The 8,657-nt window shown below is 47.0% G+C and overlaps 1 long non-coding RNA gene across 1 annotated transcript; it reads right to left on the bottom strand.

Annotated features, from left to right (window-relative positions):
* Positions 1 to 769: 769 nt before the first annotated feature.
* LOC118239221 lies at positions 770 to 8,607 on the bottom strand. Its single transcript, XR_004770906.1, has 2 exons — positions 8,280 to 8,607; positions 770 to 1,160 (listed from the first exon to the last, which is right to left on the bottom strand). It is a non-coding gene; the product is annotated as an uncharacterized LOC118239221 (long non-coding RNA).
* Between the last annotated feature and the right edge of the window lie 50 nt (positions 8,608 to 8,657).

The raw sequence follows: 8,657 nt of genomic DNA, 5'->3' as shown, positions 1-8,657 counted from the left end.
GGGAGCCTGGAGGCAGAGTAATGAATTCCATCTCATAGTCTAATCAACCTTGTATTAAGATGAGTACCGTCAAATACTTGTTTTTATTCAGGACACACACACACACAAGAAAGAGAAAAGGAAAGAAGAAAGGAAGGAAGGAAGAAGGAAAGAAAGGAAGGAAAAAAATTCCTTGAGCTTAGTCATTCAGGGGCTGAAGAAATGGCTTTTCGGTTAAAAGCAATTGCTATTCTTCCAGAGGAACCAATCTCAGTTCTCTGAACCCATGTTGGATAGCTTACAACTCCCTGTAACTCCAGCTCCAGGGGATCCCAACCCTCTACTGCACACACATATAAATACAAAATAAAAACCAATCTTTAAGAGTAGTCATGAGATTTGCTTAAGGATACCCCAACAACTACCGGTCCAAACCAGGTCTCTCCGGTGGCAAGGCAAGGTGGCCTTGAAATGTACTAGAATGTACAGGAATGTACTATAGACCCTTGCCAACTGAGGGTGATCCAGATAATCCAAGTAGCCTGTCAAGGTCAACTGGCAGCAGTAGGCTGAGACAGGATTTGCACCCAAGACCCTTCTGATGTCAGTGAGCAAGTGTCAGCCTTGGTCCCACTGTTCTCAGGATGGCATACTCTCCATCAAGGCTCCTCTTGGCCCACCTGGCAGGGAGGGTTCTCCATGGAAGCCTGAAACAGAGTACCAAAACATGCATATGCTGTATTTGCCCTATTCATAAAGTTCAATTTATAACTGCCTTTTGGCTGAGGTCAAGTGAAGTTTAATTTATAAAATCAGCCTATGAAGAGATGAACATCAATAACCAAAAGCAGAGTAGAGCAACTATAAGATATACTATAATAAAGGCAAATTGAAGCATAAAGTATCTCTAGAAAATTCCATTTAATATTTGGTGGCCGTGGCTGTCTATGTGTAACTGAAGTCAGGGATGGTGAAACAGCATATGAAACAGAAATGTATTCATGTGCCCATGGCTGGCTGCCCACAAACTTCAGGAAGACTGGCAGGTGCTGGGCTGGGAGGAAAGGACGCCCCAGCTGGTCCTCTGTCCTCTATTCCCCTGTAAGGGCATCTTCCTGTTCTCCATCCCCAGCTCTTGGCATAAACAAGGTTTTGAAGACCCTCAGTAGAATCCAGCTTCCCTGATTTCAACAACAACAAAAAAAGGTAATAAAGATTACCTTTCAAAAGTATGCTATTTTCTTTAACACAGGGGCAGACAGAAAGCCCCATCAATTTCTATTTTGCCCTGGGCTCCCTAACCACAGCTCCATTTGAGGGTGTGTGGGGGGGGTAGGGATGTTTGGTCCTAGCTCTGTGGGAGAGCAGGCTGGGGGCCAGTCCGGGTTGCCGACCCTCTAATCCCCCCTTAGTGGAATGTGCTTGATTCCAGGAGGCTGAGGTGCAGGGGGTGGGTGAGCCGCAGAAGGCTCCTTTAAGAAGGCAAGCGTTCCAGCAGGCTGCGGCCCTGCTGTTTGACGGTTCTTGATGGATGAGTCCAGATCCTCCTGTCGAGCTTTGTGTCCCCCTCCTCATGTGTCCCCCTCACTCTGTGAGGTCTGGCTTGTGCAAGGAAGCCTGACAGTGTTGGGACATGTTGGCCCCATGGCCTGCAGCAAGGAGGAGGCCTCTGAGGGATGGCTGCCGTCTGGCCCTCTCCTCAGAGGGTTTCTTTCGGGCCTCATGCCTCGGGGTCCAGGGTACTTCCTTCAAAGTTGCGAGATTATCACCATTAGTGCAGCTTGTCTCCTAGAGGGACAGCAGGGACTGGGGCAGGGGAGAAGGAGGACTTCACTCATGGCCAGCACAGCCACGGCTTGCAGCTGCCTTGTTTGGGGTTGAGTGTTTTTTTTTGGGGGGGGCACAGACTGTCTCTGTGGGTGTTGAAAAGGGGTCACCTCAGAAGCAGGAGTTTTAGAGCACCTTGGGTCTGCTAGGACATTAGCTCTGGACCTCTGCAGCCATGCAGCGTCCCCTGAAAGCACCATGTTGAAATCTAAGCAGACTAGCACCAGGGAGAGGCAAGCAGGGTTCCTATGCCTATACCACCTGTGACACTCCAACTGAGACCATTCTTAACTTTCATGTACTTGCCCTCCTCTGGGTCTTGCCCTGAAGCCTCATTCATGCTCAACAGGAAACCCTTTCTGATTGTCCACACACCCCACCCTGATCTCAGAGGAGCCTGCTGTAGAGATTACAGTGTCTGTAGAACTCAGGGCAGAGTCTGTGACTCAGTGATCTGGAAGGAAGGGAGCAGGAGAGGAGGAAGACAGATAGCATTAGGCCTTCAAGGAGCCAAAGGTGGGGCTGGAGGGTTGGCTCAGCCATTTCAAGAGAAATTACTATTTTGCAGAAGAGCAGGTTCCCAGTGCTGGCATGGTGGTTGACAACCAGTAACTTCAGGTCCAGGGGACCTGATGCCCTCTTCTGGCCTTCGTGGGCACTAGACATGCATGTGGTGTGCAGCCACACATGCAGGCAAAAACACCCATGCACATAAAATGGAAACAAATGATTCTTAGGAAAGAAAAGTGTGCTCTAAGCCAGTGGAGACTGGCTGACAGAAGCAGCAGGAGCTGCAAAATATGGCCTGTCTACTTACACTTCTCAGAGATACACAAAAGAAAGAAAAGCAGAAAAAGCAAGGGCTGTGACACTGGAGCTCAGTAGTAGATCCTGTCTGTACTCACAAGGTATGAACAAGGCTATGGGTGAGCATTGGTTCTTGGGGGCGGGGTGGGGACGGCAGGGAGCACAACACATCTCAGTTTGTGATTTGTACTGGTCTCCTCGGGCTACCGGCTAGAGTGCTAGGCAGTGTGCTTTAGGCTGTGACAGCAACAATTTTGAATCTCTTACTCAGTCCCTCTGAGCCTCTTTATTTCCTTCTTTATTAAGATACGATTGTATCTAACAATCCTAACAGTAAGGATTTGTAATAAATGAATGGATAGTGCGCCCCCCACACACACGCCGCCACCACCAGTGCTAGGGATCAAACCAGGGCCTTGTGCATGCTAGTACTCTATCATTAAGACACTTTCCAGGCCCTAGTAATGACCTAGTAAGAACATCAAGAATAATGTTCTTAAGCACCCTGTCATTTCTCATTCAGTCCCCCAAGTCTAAGTCAAGCCTACTTCTTTCAGACTTGCACTCCTTCCAAGAACGCCATACAGACAGCTACCTGCTCCAGGAGACACCCAAGGTCATTTCTCTAGTGAGGAGAGGGCTCTTCTTAGAAGCTGTGCTATGTATGGTCCCCCTGAATGCTAAAGGAGTATGGAAATCGTTTAGAAAAATAAAAAGCAAGACCTTTGCCCTGGCCCTGTACACAGGTGAGGGGGTTAATCAGGAATTTTCTTTCCCTTACTCAGGGCTGCTGGTAGGGCATCCAGTTCTCTGATGACCTGGGGACACATTAGCCTGTGGTAAGTGGGGCTTCCCATTGCCTTTTATCCTGTTTACAATACACTGGCTTTCCTTAGACGAGTCCCTTCTCTCTCTGCCTTGCTTCTGGCTGTTATGGCTACGTGAGACAATTTGGGGAAAGACTCTTCGTAGAGGGCAGTTTCCTTGGAGACCAAGTTCCCCCTCCACAGCACCTGGGGCAACATCTCCTCCACCTGGTGGGTCCTAGGTTTGGGAGAGGATGCGTGTTTTTCTTAGCTCACTGCAGTCCCTGAATTCAGATCTGTCAACCCTGCTGTCTGCTCAGCTTCAATCCAAGGGGTCAGAGCAAACCCAGAGGTGGTCAGGCAATGTCTCCTAGGCTTCGGTGGGGGGTGATGAAAGCTATTGTCTAAAGCAGACCCGATCCAGAGGTGTCCTGTTTATCTGTGACAAGCACTTTGAGTCAATAAGGCAGGATGGTGATACAGCAGCTGCCTGGAGGGTGGCATGTGACTCTAGTCTGGTCCTTGTCCTCTTCCGTCTTTAGTCAGCTTGGGCCACCAGGTTAAGTCTCTGCAGCTCAGTGTCTCTGCATAGACAACCAGGGTGGTGACGTTGGTCCTGCTTCCCAGCAGGGGATGAGAGCACAGAATGAGAAGAGGCCATGTTTAAAGTCAAAGGAAGCATATTTTACCCGGCACTGCACCCACTTTAAGTTTAGACTTTTCACAGATGATAGCTCTCCTGGTGTGGGTTGATTTTTGTTGTTGACTTTGTTTTATTCTTCCGAAGTGCTGAGATAGAGAGGCCAGAGCCAAGTGATGTGGGCAATTTTTAATCACCTAAAAGCCAGTTTTCAAGTAATTCGATTTCTGGAATACAGAGCCATGAAAAATACTTGGGAGAATGAGTTGTTACAAAAAAATCTATTTAAGATGGCTGTTTTGTGATACTGGGGATTGAATCTAGGAATTCCTAGTCAAATATTCTACCACTGTGCTACATCTCCACCCCAGGAGCACCTGCCTGTTACGAGGCTCTGAGCTATGCAAAGACAAAGGACACATCTCCTGCCCCAAGGATGGTGGACACAGGATTGAGACACCTTTTCTGAGAGTCAAGAGGGAGCACAAAGTACAAAGGGAAACAGCAAGTGTTAGTGAGCATCTTAGGCCTCTAAGGTACTCCCCAGGGGAGGTGTTGTCACAATTGGAGCTTGCAGAATAAGTGGGGATTGGTCAGGCCTGAGGCAGAGGGAATAGTAGATGCAAAAGCCAGAAGACACAGAGGCCCTTGGGGAGAGAGCTGAGATTACTACAGTTGGGATGGGAGCATGGCCAGAGATGAGACTAGTGAGATGGGCTCTGTGTGACAAGAGGAGGATGTAGTCCTGTGGTTTGGAGACTCATTATGTGACACTATATCTGAGTTTTCTGAGAAACACTGAAGATTTGTAGAAAATAGAGGGGAAGAGGTGTTGATGGCTTGAAGGGATAACAGAATCATTCTGTGCAGGCTGATTAAGACAGTCAGAGACACAAACTCATGTGGTTTCAGAGGTAAAAATTAATCTTCATCATAATGGACAGGCAGATCAAATTTTTGTTTTTTTGAGACAGAATCTCACTATGAAGCTCTAGCTAACCTTGAACTCACAGAGATCTTCCTGTCTCTGTTTCTTGAATGTGTACTGGAATTAAAGGTGTATTCCACCAATGCCTGGCCAAAACTTTTTTTTTTCTTTTTCAAAACAGGATCAACCTGTTCAGCCCAAGCTGGTACAACTCATGCTTCTTCTGCCACTGCCTCCTAAGTCATGGGGACTGCAGGCATACACAACCAACCTTAATAGTTTTTTGTAGTTGTGTTTTAAGTTGGCTACCCCACAAATGGAAATAAACAGGCTAAGTATGGGGTGATGTTCCAAATCCTGGAGCCCTAGAACTGTGAGTATCCACACATTCAGAGGAAGAAAGCATGAAGATCACACAATCCTGTCTGAGGCTCAACCCTCCAGAAAGAAATCCCAGGTCACAAGGTAGAGAAAACCCTCTGCTCTAGTCAAGGGGGAACCACACAGACTATCACCTAAACAGACCTTCCCTACTTTACCTCTCCACTTGCCTGGATACCGTGGCCTGCATCACCACACATCGTCTGTGCACTTTAAGGTCCTGCTGAAATCCTATCTCTCTGGAAAGCCTCTCCAGTCACGGTTCAAGAACATCTCTTCCCTGCCCGTGTCTCTCCCCCTGTAGTACTGGATATCAAGTCTAGGCAGGTTCTCTACCACCGAGCTGCATATCAAGCCTTCTCCCAGCCCCCCACTCCCCAAGCAGATTTATATGCTATCATGCATTTTTGGTTTTTCCGTAAGTCCCGATCTTTATTGCCCTGACTGGATAATAAACTCTTTCAGGTCAACTATCTGTTTTGCGACACAACAAACCACTTAAGTAGTGTCTTATGGCAGACATGGTGACTCACATTTAATCCCTGCATATAGGAGACTGAGGCAGAAAGACAGTCAGTTAGAGGCCATCCTGAGCACCAAGGCACTGTCTCAGAACCCACTCAAGGATTCAGTAGCTCAAACATCATCTCTTCTACTGCATCCTTTAGTGTCATAGGACAGGAACTTGGGCCTCTACAGCATTACACCACATGGTGGCAGTCCTCCAGCAGTGGGCGTGTCTATTTCCATTTGATATTATTACTTTCTAAGGCCAACTGGCCTTTGTATTCAATCTCCTCTGTTCCTTATGATCAATGTGATGACTTCATGAGCTACCGGGTCAAACTCAAGCTGTGTCAGGTAAGAGTCAAACGTGCCTTGCACGAATAGGACTTCTCTTCCAGAGCCACCCTAACCAATCTTCTCCCTGCCTCTACCAATGGGTTTCAGTGAGTGGAAGCCAGGGTGCAGTAAACACTGAAAAAAATTACATTCTAGGAATGCAGTAGAAGCTATACTGTTGTACACTAATCCTACAAAATCCCTAGCTGAATGTGAAGCATTTTGTGGTTACTTGTTATGGCAATCAAATTTGCCAACTTGATTGCACTAAGAGAGGAGCTAGAGGGATGTCTTAGCACTTAATACCACTTGTTGGTCTTCCAGAGGCCCTGAGTTCAGTTCCCAGCACCTGTATCAGATGGCTCACAACCACCAGTAACTCCAATTCCAGGGGATCCAATGCCCTCTTCTGGCCTCTTAAGGCATCTGCACTCACACACACATATACAGGCACATAAATAACAGAAAAGAAACTCTGAGGACACAAGTGAGACACACCTTTGGATGTGTCTGTGAGGGTATTTCCAGAAAGGACTGACTAAGGGGATAATACTCCCATGAATATGAGCGTCACTATCACATGGGTTGATGTCCCAGACTAAATAAGAGAGAGAGAGAGAGAAAAGGAGAAATTCAACAGAGTGGTAGCCTTTTCCTTTCTCTGTTTTCTAGTCTGCTGAGATGTACCTCCCATTCCCAGCACCACAAAGCTGCCTGCTTTCTTGACTTGCTTGACAAAATGGATGGTATCATTTCACACTGTGAACCAAAATTAACCCTCCCTCTCCTAAGTAGCTTCTCAGCGATGAGAGAAGTAGCAAACACAGGACTCTAGGCAACACCTGCAACGCCTGCCATCACTAGCAAAGCACAGTAATGAACTGAGTCAGTAATCCCCAGCAGAGGGAAGGGGATGAAGCATCATGAGGGACGTAGTATCAAATGGCACAAGGAACTGGAAAGCCACACGCGCTACCAAGACCAAGCAGACAGAAGAGTCGTGGCATTATAAGTAACAGCTTTGTTCTCTCTCTCTCTCTCTCTCTCTCTCTCTCTCTCTCTCTCTCTCTGTCTCTCTCTCTTCATGGTGGCTAGAAATAGCACATTCAAAAAGTAAAGGACAAGAACAGATATATAGTTACTGGGCCCAAACAGGGGCTTGTGTTGTATGAATACTGTAAGGAGTCCTTGCTGTATTTATTACAAAATAATTGAGTATGAAGATTCCTCTTTTCTGTTATTTATCCTTACTGTTCTTCATATGGGGCCATGGATTTTGTAATACAATTTAAAAACAAAAGACCTACATAGCAAGGCCCACAAAAATATTTACCTAGGGCCCCATACGACCCCAAAACAATTTTACCGGTACATACAAGTACACATATTTCCCTGCATTTTCCTCACCACTGAGGTACTAAAAATATAATAAAGTAGCCCTTTATCTAATGATCCCCAATCGTACTGTCCAATCAACTATAGTTGACATGCAGCCGTCCCACCCTCAAACCTTCCATTGATTCTTGAAGGCCCTATACCCATGCTTCTTGATTCCTGGATCCCTCTAGCTCCTCTCCTGGGAAATGGTCCTTACATCAGTGATAGCCTAAATGTTGCTTGCTACTAGGCCTCAAGGTTATGAACCTTGTCAATAGACAGTGAGAAAGAGAAACTTCAGGAATGTGTTTTGCTTGTGTTCCTATCCCACGCGTCTGTGCATGGCACACAGTAGATGTTCAGTAAACATCTACTGTGTGGGAAATTTAATGTTAGGGAAAGAATGAAAACGGGCAGGCAGTCTCTTGGGACACAAAACTGGGAGGGATGCGGGATACAGAAAATAGAAGTTACAACTCACTAAAGGAAGAGGAACAACTCCTCCCTTGGGAGGAACTGTAGATAAGCACCTAGATGGATGGAAATGAGACGGGCCTAGGTGAAGACAAGTGCTTGAGCCCTTCCAAGTCCTCCTCCAAATGCCACCCGCCCTTCATGTCTTTTAAAAATTTCCCATCGACGACAGCCCCAGCTCAGTTTATTATCTTTGCACTTATTGAGGTTTTTCTACCTTTTGGAATGTTTACTTGTATACAGATCGTATTTCCTTTTCTAGTCCGACCAGGAGGAATTTGGTTGTTCCGCGTCACACAGGACACATGTTAAACGCGCACTCACTGTGTGTGGGCTTAACGGAAATCAACAGAAGGCGATGGGAAGACTAGTGGGCAGACAAGTTCGGGACAGGAAAAGCATTCGCGTTGAGGAGGGAAATCGGCTCAGACCCGAAATCACACAGTGAAAAAGCCGAGCCGGAAAGCGCCAGCGACTTCTCCCTGAGGCTCTGACGTCAGTACCCCGCGACCGTCCTCTCCGATACCTGATTCAAACCTGAAGCCAAGCCCCAGCAGAAAACTTCCCCGGGGCTCCGCGCCGGGCCAAGTGTCGA

The sequence above is a fragment of the Cricetulus griseus genome, chromosome 7, assembly GCF_003668045.3.
Source record: "Cricetulus griseus strain 17A/GY chromosome 7, alternate assembly CriGri-PICRH-1.0, whole genome shotgun sequence".
NCBI classification, from domain to species: domain Eukaryota; kingdom Metazoa; phylum Chordata; class Mammalia; order Rodentia; family Cricetidae; genus Cricetulus; species Cricetulus griseus.
This window is presented reverse-complemented; position numbering and strand designations above follow the sequence as displayed.